General features: G+C 37.9%; 1 protein-coding gene across 3 annotated transcripts in view; it reads right to left on the reverse strand.

The window, feature by feature from the left end:
- Positions 1-13000, reverse strand: part of LOC148940590 (uncharacterized) — a 394960-nt gene that overhangs the window by 338925 nt on the left and 43035 nt on the right. Inside the window, exon 1 of one of the 3 annotated variants that reach the window (XM_089105582.1) lies at positions 3620-3682. The exons of the other annotated variants lie outside the window; for them this stretch is intronic. The gene's annotated coding sequence lies outside the window, so the exon portion shown is untranslated. Of the gene's footprint in view, positions 1-3619; positions 3683-13000 lie in introns of those variants that run through there. 3 annotated transcript variants of the gene reach the window in all.

The following is a 13000-nucleotide window of genomic DNA, read 5'->3' on the forward strand; positions in this document are numbered from 1 at the left end:
GTTACAGAAGATTATGTATATGGTTTTTGAAAAAGGGGAAGGACCTAACGATTTTAGGAAAACCTTAATTAAGCCACTTTATAAGAAAGGTGATAAAAGTGAGTGTGGTAATTATCGAGGCACTAGTCTGGTCTCTGTAGGTAGTAGATAACTTAGTAATATGATACTTTTTAGACTGAGAGATGCCGTAGACAAAGTTTTAAGAGAAGAACAGTGCGGTTTTAGAAAAGGTAGAGGACGTGTCGACCAAATTTTCACTCTTAAGTTAATAATTGAGAAGTGCCTGAGTTTTCAAATACCTTTGGTGCTCAGTTTTATATAATATGAGCAAGCGTTCGATTCTGTTGATAGAAGAGCTTTAGTAAAGGTTTTATCCTTGTATGATATATCAAGCAAACACATTAATATGATTAGTACTATATACCAGAATAACACAGCTGCGGTCAAGGTAGGAAATGAAGCTAGCAGCTGGTTTCGTGTTAAGTCAGGAGTTAAGCAGGGTTGTGTTCTATCCCTCTTTGTATGGATTATTTTGATGGACTTTGTTTTAAGGAGCACAGGAAAGGCAATGGGAGACCACGGAATCAAATGGGGAGGAAAAAGCCTCCTGGACTTGGATTTTGCTGCTGATTTAAGCATCCTAGATGAAAGTGTGAGCAAAATGAATGAAGTTTTAGAGGTTTTGCAAGTTCAAGGTGCTAGAATTGGTTTGAAAATTAATGTTAGGAAGACTAAGTCACTAAGGCTAGGAATAAGTGAAGATGAAAAGGTGACGTTGGGTAATGAAAAGATTGATCAGGTGGGCAGCTTCACTTACCTTGGTAGTATTATCAGTAAAGATGTTGGGAGCAGTGAAGATGTTAAATATAGAATAGCCAAGGCTCAGGGTGTTTTTTCACAGTTAAAAAAAGTCTGGAAGAATAGGAAGACAAGTCTGCTAACCAAGATTAGAATATTAGAAGCTACAGTGATGACAGTGGCCAAATATGACTCTGAAGCATGGACGCTCCGAAAAGCGGATGAAGATTTGCTAGATGTTCTCCAGAGAAATTGCTTAAGGATTGTTCCGGGTACTCGGCTGACTGACCGTATTTCAAACAATAGGCTATACGAAAAATGTGGTTCAATACCGTTCTCTAGGGCTATAATGAAAGAAAGGTTGAGGTGGCTAGGGCACGTTGTGCGGATGAAGGATGACAGATTGCCGAAGATTGTTCTTTTCGGCCAACCATCTAGGGCTAAACGGAAAGCAGGCTATCCCCGTCTGGGGTGGGAGGACGTCATAAAGAAAAATTTAAAGGAAATGGAAACTTCGTGGGGGATGTAAAGAGGGAGGCTTTGAATAGATTGGAGTGGAGGAGGAGCATGCGTAGCTGTGTTGGCCTCAGGCGGCTTGGTGCTGCGGTGAGTTGTTAGCAGTAGTAGTAGTAGTAGTATATAGTTACTGGTGACTGTTGACGTTTCCAAGAAAAATCTGGATGCTGAATTGTCCGCCAGGGGGCAGAAACTTGATTGGGAAGCTACTGATTATCCAACAACGCATGATCATAGACCAACAGTGTAAACAACTTACTAATCATCCACTCTGGAGTTTCACCAGCTTGACCAGCATGTTGATACGGTTGTTGCTATTAGTATCATCATTGAAACGTCTCAAAATACCACTAGCAAAATTTGTCTGTTTATACTCCCTCCATCCAACCAGCACTTCTTCAGTCAAAATGTCCTGGTAAGTTGTTGTCAAGACGAGTCATCTCCATCATAGTTGCAGAATCGGACTTTTTTTTGGGTTGAAGTGGGGATAAATTTCGTTTGGGATGCGTCTTATTAGATTAAATTTTAGTACATCGGGTTTCAGCTTGTTAAATTTCACTGGGTGGAATTTTTCGAGTTAAGTTTTGTTTGCTGAAGTTTGGATACTCCATAGTGTACACCCAGGAGATGGTAAAAAGGGACTGACCCCTTGCCTAGTGCTTCATATTTTTTGCTTATCAATGTTGATGGAAAAACCTGTGAAATTTATAACCAACTTCCTTTCCTAGACAAATAGATTGCTGTATGTTAGTTCATAACAAGAAATCCATATTGTAAGCCGTTTTTCTTATAATGTGACTCCAAAAACAGAAATCCAGATTGTCAAGGAAAAAGCCAGTATATATAATGTAAACATCAAATATTGTAAGCCGTTTTTCTTATAATGTGACTATCCAAAAACAGAAATCCAGATTGTCAAGGAAAACGCCAGCACATGTAATGTAAACATCACATATTGTAATCCATATTTTAAGCCGTTTTTATTATAATGTGACTATCCAATAGCAGAAATCCAGATTTTCAACGAAAAAGCCAGCAAATATAATGTAAACATCATATATTGCAAGCCATATTTTAAGCCGTTTTTATTATAATGTGACTATCCAATAGCAGAAATCCAGATTTTCAAGGAAAAAGACAGCATATATAATGTTAACATCAACTTCTTCTCATCAAACCGCTGTTTTCCGACTAGAAACTTCCTCAATCCAGCTTCTAGTTCATATTTTCTCAGTGGCGTCAATTAACAAAATTTAGGGGGGGGGGGGTAGATATATTTTCAATATCCATATGGGGGGCAAATTTGTTGGTTTTTTCAATGAAAACATAAAAAAAGCAATTTCCAGTGAGAATACCCAAGATATTCTTCAAAATCTGAAGGGAAATCAGGATGGAGAAACTAGAGAGCGCAGTCCCCCCTTTCGAAACTACTGCACTTTCTGAATTCTAATCTCATTGCAAAACTACTTCTCAACTAAGTTGGTGGAATGCGTTTTCATTACCGTATAGCTTTGCAACCATGGCAAGAAGCTTAAAGATTTTTTAAAGGAATTCTCGGAGAATATTTTCCGGTGCTCATTTGGTATTTATGGAAGTTGTGATTCCCTTTTTAGAGCAAAAAATTAATCAACTAATCGTTGTAAATATGTTAAGTAGGTGATTAATTTTGAAGAGAATTGTACCTTCTTTTTCTGAGTTACCTGTAATTTTTATAAAATCATATTACTTTCAGAACAACATTTCTTACAATTTTTGAGTTTTTATAAACGGAAGTTTATTGTTGATGTTCAAAATCAGAACTCAAATTATATGTTTTGCTACTTGCATAAAGGAGGTGATCCTATATGCCTCAACCCGCTGTTGCAAGATCGAGTTTCAAAATCGAATTGCAAATTCGAGTTACAGTTTCACACATTTTCGCATAATGTTCCCTTTTTCCAAGTTTTTACACTCTTCCGTAAAATTTTCATGCTATGTATCGTGTATATACCAAACGTGCTTTATGCCCATAAAGTTACTTTTATAATTTTGTTTTGTATAGTTTTCTTATTTTTCTTCAAAGGTAATTTTTTCCATAGAATTTACCTAAGCTGAAAACCCTTTGCACGTGCACAGGATAAGTGCAACACAGGATGTTTTTGAGGGTTACACTCTCCAGCCTCGCTTGAGGTCTCCCGTTTACCATGTTGAGATAGAAAATAAATGTGGAATCTTAGACATATGTTTTTTTTTACAATATTGAACCCCCCCCTTTTTTTTTATAAATATCTTTAGATGCACTCTAAAATGGTTGGATACCAGGTACCTAAGTACAGTTGTGAAGAAAATAATCCAGTTTTAAATGAGCAAGTATATCAAATCCAATATAATTTTCATCTTAAAATACTTATGATATAGATCTACCACTGTTAGAAAACGACTATTTCTTTTTTTCCTATTGCTACTGTTTGATTGCGAAAACGACCGTCTCAGGTAATTACTAGAATATTAATTAATATCTTGCGTAAATTAGCCCAATTTTGTACAGTTTATATTTAGGAAAATAATCTTATTAGCAGATTTCTTTGTGATGATTTCACAATGTTGCTCACACGACTCCTCATCTGCTAGTTGGCTCCTTTTGTAGGTTCTTATGGCAGTCAAGAAGAATGCCATACGGCTTATGGATTTGCCAGGTTCAATCTATATTGTGGCACATCATGCTGCTATATGCTGCATCCGCACATGCTGCATCTGCATCACTGCATTGTGGCATCCATGAAGTACAATATTACACGCCCTTTCTCAGCTGTTGTATTAAGAATTAGAAAATTTACAACTGCCGTCATGGACGCTCACAACACAAGTACTTATGTGATTTCATTTCAGAGTCTTTGCTGATTTTATCCATTATACGAGTATCCTCGAAGTATCCTCGTATACTTCGTCTTCAATTGATACGTAATAAATCAGTGATAGTAATAATAATAGTGTTAATAATAATAGTAATAATAGTGTTAATGATAATAATAATAATAATAATAATAATAATAATAATTTTTTTAATAATTATAATAAAAATAATAATAAAAATATGAATACCAATAATAAATGAAATTCATCAATTAGGTTTGTTCCAAACTTCCTAATTTTGACTTCATTATTCTTAGAGATAGCTTATGGTCACCTTTCTATGCATAAGATGTTTTTAATTAAATTTAATTATTCTCATATGTGGTTTTCCAATGAACAAGACTAGACCTAGTTGAAATTTCATTGAATAGAATGATTTGCTATGTAATCACGAAAAGTATATGGTCAGGCACGCATACACTAGCTCATTCTGGGCATTCAAATCCTATGATGGGATCAACTTTGTCGAACTAAGAAATTAAGTCAATGCTCTGAAAACTAAAGGAGTGAATGGTCTGAAAACTAAGGAAATGAGGAAAAAATTTGCAGTGATGGTTCTGGCCTCTCTTTCACTGAGACAAAATCTTGATTAGCACCCCCCTTGTCTCCCAAAAACTTCAGGCCTAATTTTAACAAAATTTTCATTAAGTAACGAAATTATTTTCAATTAATTAATTATTTTTTTTATTTATTATTTTAATTATTAAAAATTATTTAAATTAATTTTTTTGATTATTATGATTTAATTATTAGTTATCATTATTTAATAATTTTTACTTAATTAATTTATTTTCTTTTATTAACTGTGCCCTCTACTTTATTTTAATAAAAACAAAATTTCAAAAATGGTTATAACCGTTAAATCATTTATATGAAATTTCACGTCCCTAAAATTTCAGCACCCGGGACAAGTGCTCCCTCTGTCCGTTCCCTAAAACTGCCTCTACTCACTTGCGTACGTATCTGCACACCTTGAATGTTTATACAGAATAATCTGACTTAAAAGTATAGCTTCATACATTTGTGTGTGATCTAGATATGAATCAGCCCAGTAAACTCGTGAAGATCGTTTAAATGCGCAGATCCTTCATTCTGTCACGCTCTGTCAATAAAACTGGGCTTCATGAAAATCTGTAAGTAAACTAATACTTACTGCAAGAAGGGCATATAGCCAGTCAATAAGCAGTTAAATAATCATTTCTAATCTGTAGACTGACTAGTTTAATCATTTTTCTTTTCTTTTTCTTGTTTTAATAAAGCTAGTGTCTATTATTTGGAAATGAATTCCAAATATTCAACCGACCAATCAAATGCATTTAGGTCAGACACGTACACAAGATCTTATTTCGGGTAACATCTCAACGGAAGAAAGAGGTAGACACGAAACAGAAAGACCTCTGAATATGGGTCTGCTTGTTTATCAAGTTTATCAACTAAAACAAAGAAGGATATCAGCTCCATCCACCAGACCATCTTTCAGGTATTAATTTAAAAAACTTTTCCCACAAAATAAGTTTTTCAAAGAAACGTAAAGAGCTCTATTAAGTCAAGAATGAGCAAAAATAAAGTCAAATAATGGTACTTGTTAAGTATCCGGTAAGTATGCGAAAAGTGAAGTTTCGTTAATGCTAATGAAATAAAACAAAATAAGATGAAAATGTAATAGTTTATGAACAAAATTGGGCTTTATATTTGCACATTAGCGGGGGGGGGGAGGTAAAGTATATCATATATTAAATATGCAACCAAACCTAACCCAGCCTAGGCACCTTTTATTCCCCCTAAACCCCAAAAAACTAAAGTTTAAATATAGTTCCCGGGGTGAGGAACCCTTTGTTTTACACATTGTCTCATAGAAAGTACCGGGTATCTTCACAATACAATTATCACATACTTATCGGATTCTTAACAAGTACCCAAATGATCTCCCAAGCGTAAAACTACAACAAATCACTATCAATAAGTATATGAAAGAACAGAAATTACAATAAATAGCCAAGTCATACTCAAAACGAGCATAAATTAACATAAGTAGGGCTGATAATCCCCATGCCTTCTCAAGACCAGAACACAATTTGCGCTTTACTGAAAAGAAAACAACAACAACAAACAAACAAAAAACAAATGACTATGGATTGTCAGTTTAATTGATATATACTGATATTTATTCCTTAAAAGTTTTATACTTTTTTATCTATAAAAGTAAGAAAAGTGAAAACATTTCAAACGTATTTTGTTTTCACTAAAGCGCACGGTAACACGGGACGCTATCTAGTAAGAAACTGGATTAGACAGATTGTAAAGAAAGCTAAGAGATAGAAAGGCATGGGAAAATATTCAATAAGAACATAATTTCCTTTTCATGTCGGTTAAAAATTTTGAGGTGCAAAACCCGCATGTCGAAAACCTAACTTAATTTGCCTCCCTCCAATACCGGTTCTGACCTCTCCTGCGCCCGTGGCAAAATCTGATTAGGAGCCTCTTCCTATCTCTCAAAATTTTCAGGCTAAATTCTAACAAAATTTTGTTTATTAAGAAAAATTTCGTTAATTAACAACATTTTCCATTTATTTAAATCGGGCCTTTCTTATTTTAGTCTCTGCAAAATTATTGATTATTTCATATTAATTATCTCGTTAAGAATGGTGATGATGATATGGAGAAAAAAATTTCGGATTCAAAAAGCTTATGCGACACTATAGCTTTGCCCATGGTAAAGGCCATAAGGCTTCAACGTTTTATTATTTTTTCCCCAAGAGTCACTTCATATGGAGGGGGCTGATCGTATAAACCTCGGAAGAGGCTCATTTGATTGGAAACTAGGAGTTCTAGTGCCCTTTTTCAGAGTCAAAACTGATCAGAGGGAAGTTAGCCCCCTACACCCCTTTGCCCTAAATGAACCTGATAAAAATTTTGAGATAGTTATTTTGTTAAAAATATTTCAAAGATCAGATAACAAAAACTCCCAGGCCGGCACGACCCCCCCCCCTCGAGCCCGGGGGCAGGCGTTGTACGTTACGTCCTAGGTGTATATATGGTTCTTATGGAAGGGGTCTCGTATAAACTTCAGAAGGGGCTCATTTAATAGGAAATTGGAAGTTCTAGTTCACTTTTTAAGAGTCCAAATATATCGGTGGGCAACTAGCCCCACGCACCCTTTTTTCCCCAAACCCATTCAATAAAAATTTTGAGATAGCCATTTCATTAAAATTAGTTCTAATATTAAATTACAAAATCTCTGGGGTTGACACACCTCCCCCCAGATCCTGGGGGCACCCGTTGTAAGTCATCCACTGGGGGCATATATGGTTCCTATGGAAGGGGTGCTCGTATAACTTCAGAGGGGGCTCATTTGATAGGAAATTGGAAGTTCTAGCTTATTTTATAAGAGTCAAAATCAGATGATAAAAACCCTGGGGTTGACACAACCCCCTATAGCCTTACCGACGTAACACCTTAAATGAGGTAACATAAATTGAGGTGTTGCGTCGAAAATACGTCGTATATATGGGGAAATGAGTAGAAGGACCTTATTGACTCGTGTCACGCACCCCTGCTGCCATCTACAATTTAGTTTAATGCTGACGGGACATAATTTATTCAAGGATTATCGATCGAGTCTAATGTGTGTGTGTCAAGGTCAATCGATCTGTTGTTGTTTGGCCTCGTGCGAATGGCATGAGGTGTGATTTACATAAACGATGGGGGACTTAATTTATTCAAGGATTATCGATCGAGTATAATGTGGGCGTGTCAAGGTCAATCGATCTGTTGTTGTTTGGCCACGTGGAATGACATGAGGGGTGATTTACAATATAGATGGGGGACATAATTTATTCAAGGATTATCGATCGAGTCTAATGTGGGTGTGTCAAGGTCAATCGATCTGTTGTTGTTTGGCCACGTGCGAATGACACGAGGGGTGATTAACATAATCGATAGGAGAATAATTGATTCACTAGTAGGGGGAATTATGAAACAATATGGTCATAGAGTCCCTAGGGGGAAAGATTACGTAATCGCTCAATGACCTCTTTTTCCAAGATCGATTTATTTTTTGTTTCTATGTGTTCTACCTCGGGGGGGCAACTGGTGCACATGCTCAGGGAAGTCGCCCGGGCACTATTTGAGGACTCTGGGACGTAAAGTGGGAGCGAAGGTAAGTGAATTTTCATAATCAATAGGGGAATTTTTAATTCATGATAGAGAGACTTAAGAAAAAAAAATGGCTTCAGTATTATTTGGCTAGCCTAACCTGAGAAATTGATTTACATAATCGGTGGAGGAATTATTGATTCACGAATAGGGAATTACGAAACATTAAGGCTTCTTTAATCTTTAGGCCTGAGGGATTTATTTATTATTGTGGTTTTGGGACACGTGCATGCCAGAAACCACGTGGTGCTGTCACGATTCAGAACACCTGTGCTGTCGACCTCAATTCACCTATCGTGAATCAATAATTCCCCTAGAAACAACAAATTAATTTCCTTTCTTGACAGATCAATCAATCAATGACATCATCTGTCAGACTTTAAAAATTTTCGCCTAGAAACATTTCTCCAGGAATAGATCCAGGTCATTAATGTCTTTGCCTCGGGAACAGTTCTACTGGTCGAACTCCAAAGGATATTAATAACCAAAAGGCCATGGAAACAATTAGGCAAGAAACATCTTAGCGATGAATTGTTTTAGCGTGCGAGAAGGTTTCCTATTAATTTGAAATGCGTTAGCACAGAGATGCCAATACACAAAGGAACACGCTGAATTTGCGTTTAGGGATTATTTGGGCGAAACCGTTTTAGACAGGTAATGGAACTATTTCGGCGAAACAGATAGAGACATTTTGAAAGAAGATTTTAAGAAAGATTTTAGAAGAGAATTTAATGGTGAAACTCTGTGGTCGTTATAATACACAAGTTCCATTTGAACAGTGTTGTGAGGTCCTCTACCCCAACCCCAAAGGGTTCCAATCCTCATACCACAACCCCGAAGGAAGCCCCCCGGTACTCAAAGGTCCACCAAGTCCAGAGCCCAGCCCCCAAACGCCCCTCCTCAAAGGCCCTCCACCGGTCCCCAAAGTGTCCCGACCCCAAAGGCCCCCGAACCATGCCCCTCCCCCGGACACTCAAAGGTCCCCCGAGCTCCCAAAGAGCCACCGGCGCCCCCAAAGGCCCACCCAGACCCCCAAAGGCCATCCCCGGGCCCCCAAAGGACCATCGAGCTCCCAAAGGACCAACGGGGTCCCAAAGGCCCTACACCGGCCCCAAAGGTCTCCCAAGGTCCCAAAGAACCCCCGCCCCCCAAACGCCCTCCTCAGCCCCTCACAGGACATCCCCGGGCCCCTCCCCAAAGGCCCATCGAGCTCCCAAAGGACCAACGGGTCCCAAAGGCCCTCCACCGGTCCCCAAATGTCCCGCCGGCCCCCAAAGGCCCACCCTGTGCCCCAAAGGCCCCCCCCGCTCCCACAGGGCCCCCGGCGCCCCCCAAGGCCCACCCAGACCCCCAAAGGACACCCCCGGGCCCCCCCAAGGCCCCTCGAGCTCCCAAAGGACCAACCGACCCCCCAAGGCCCTCCCCCGGCCCCCAAATGTCCCTCCGGACCCCCAAAGGCCCTCCCTGTGCCCCAAAGGCCCACCGGTCCCCAAATGTCCCTCCGGACCCCCAAAGGCCCTCCCTGTGCCCCCCCCCCGTGCACCCGTCTTTCGTTGATGTGTGTTGTCTGAAACCAATGTTTTGGGATGTGTAGTTTGCTACTTCAGGCTTTTCTGGGCTAAGGTTTACTAGTATTTCCTAGGTGAATGTTGTATGAAACCAATAGTTTGGGATTTGTAGTTTGCTATTTTTGACTTTTCTGAGCTAGGTTTCTTAGCCTTTCGTTGGTGTATGTTGACTGAAACCGATGATTTGGGATGTGTAGTTTGCTATTTTTGACTTTTCTGAGCTGGATTTCTTAGTCTTTCATAGGTGTGTGTTGTCTGAAACCTATGATTTGGGTGTGGTGGATTGCTACTTTTGACTTTTCTGAGCTGGTTTTCTTAGCCTTTCATAGGTGTTTGTTGTCTGAAACCTATAGTTTGGGATGACTAGTTTGCTATTTTTGACTTTTCTGAGCTAGGTTTCTTAGCCGTTCATAGGTGAGTGTTGTCTGAAACCTAGGATTTGATAGATGTAATTTTCTATTTCTGACTTGTCATACCCGGATTTCTTAGTCTTTCGTAGGTGTGTGGTGTCTGAAACCTATGATTTTGGATGTGTGGGTTGCTATTTTCTGAAATTTCTGAGCTGGATTTCTTAGCCATTAGTTGGTGTGTGTTGACTGAAACCTTTGATTTGGGATGGTTAATTTTCTATTTTTGACATTTCTGAGCTGGATTTCTTAGTCTTTCATAGGTGTGTGGTGTCTGAAACCAATGATTTGGGGAGTGTAGTTTGCTTTTTGGGATTTTCAGAGCTAGGATTCTTAGTCACTCATAGGTGTTTGTTGTCTGAAACTTCGAGTTTGGGATGAGTAGTTGGCTATTTCAGACTTTTCTGATCTATGCTTTCTTAGTATTTCGTAGGTGAATGCTGTCTGAAACCAATAGTTTGGGATATGTAAATTACTATTTCGGGCTTTTTTGAGTTGGATTTCTTAATCTTTCATAGGCGTGTGGTGTCTGAAACCTATGATTTCGGATGTTTAATTTGCTATTTTCGACTTTTCTGAGCTAAGTTTCTTAGCCTTTCTTAGGTATGTGTTGTCAAAACATTATGATTTGGGATGTGTAGTTTGCTATTTCAGGCTTTTCTGAGCTAAGGTTTTCTAGTATTTCGTAGGTGAATGTTGTCTGAAACCAATAGTTTGGGATGAGTAGTTTGCTATTTTGACTTTTTCTGAGCTAGGTTTCTTAGTCTTTCGTTGGTGTGTGTTGACTGAAACCTATGATTTGGGATATGTAGTTTTCTATTTTTGTCTTTTCTGAGATGGATTTCTTAGTCTTTCTTAGGTGTGTGTTGTATGAAACCTATTATTTGGGATGGTTTGATTTCTACTTTAGACTTTTCTGAGCTGGATTTCTGTGCCTTTCATAGGTGTTTGTTGTCTGAAACATATAGTTTGTGCTGTCTAGTGTGTTATTTTTGACTGTTATGAGCTAGGTTTCTTAGCCATTCATAGGTGAGTGTTGTCTGAAACCTATGATTTGGGATATGTAATTTGTTATTTTTGACCTTTCATAACCGGATTTCTTAGTCTTTCGTAGGTGTGTGGTGTCTGAAACCTATGATTTGGGGTGTGTGGGTTGCTATTTTTTGACTTTTCTGAGCAGGATTTATTAGCCATTCGTAGGTGTGTGTTGACTGAAACCTATGATTTGGGATGGTTAATTTTCTATTTTTGACTTTTCTGAGCTAGATTTCTTAGCCTTTCATAGGTGTGTCCTTTCGGAAAATTATGATTTGGGAGATATAGTTTGCTTTTTGGACTTTTCAGAGCTAGGATTCTTAGTCACTCATAGGTGTTTGTTGTCTGAAAATTCGAGTTTGGGATGAGTACTTTGCTATTTCAGACTTTTCTAACCTAAGGTTTCTTAGTATTTCGTAGGTGAATACTGTCTGAAACCTATGATTTGGGATATGTAAATTACTATTTTTGTCTTTTCTGAGTTGGATTTCTTAGTATTTCGTTGGTGTGTGATGTCTGAAACCTTTGATTTGGGGTGGGTGGATTCTACTTTTGACTTTTCTGAGCTGGATTTCTTAGCCTTTCATAGGTGTTTGTTATCTGAAACCTATAGTTTGGGATGACTAGTTTGCTATTTTTGACTTTTCTGAGCTAGGTTTTCTTAGCCGTTCATAGGTGAGTGTTGTCTGAAACCTATGATTTGGGATATGTAAATTACTATTTCGGGCTTTTCTAAGCTAGATTTCTTAGTCTTTCGTTGGTGTGTTGTCTGAAACCTATGATTTGGGATGGATGGATTGCTACTTTTGACTTTTCTGAGCTGGATTTTATAGCCTTTCATAGGTGTTTTTTGTCTGAAACCTATAGTTTGGGATGACTAGTTTGCTATTTTTGACTTTTTTGAGCTAGATTTCTTAGCCTTTTATAGGTGTGGTCTTTCAGAAACCTATGATTTGGGATATATAGATTGCTATTTTTGACTTTTCCTGGATGGATTTATTAGTCTTTAATAGGTGTTTGTTGACTGAAACCTATGATTGAGATGAGTGGTTTGCTATTTTTTTCTTTTCTGAGCTAGTTTTCTTCACACAAAAACTTACACACACACACATACACACATACGAAAAATTACACACACACACACGTCAAAACTTACACATACAAAATCTAAGACACACAAAAACTGACACACACATAAACTCAAAAAAATACGACCACACAAAAAATAACAAACACACTCAAAAACAAACATTCACACAAAAACTAACATGCACACAAAAACTTACACACACACAAAAACTTACACACACACACACAAAATTACACACACACACAAGAACTTACACACACACGAAAACTTAATCACACACACACACACACACACACACACACATACACACAAAAAACTTACACAATCACACTAAAACTTACAATAACAAAAAATCTTAAATGTACAAAAAAACTAACACACACAAACAAAATAAAAAGCCCACACTAACAATAAAACAAACACACGAAAAATAACATAATCACACGAAAACAAACACACACACACACACACAAAAACTAACCCACCCACACATTAAAACCTACACACACACACACACGAAAACTTACACACACACATGC

This window comes from Artemia sp. Qi Xiang Cuo, chromosome 19 (assembly GCF_049724085.1).
Source record: "Artemia sp. Qi Xiang Cuo chromosome 19, ASM4972408v1, whole genome shotgun sequence".
In the NCBI taxonomy this organism is placed as follows: Eukaryota; Metazoa; Arthropoda; class Branchiopoda; order Anostraca; family Artemiidae; genus Artemia; species Artemia sp. Qi Xiang Cuo.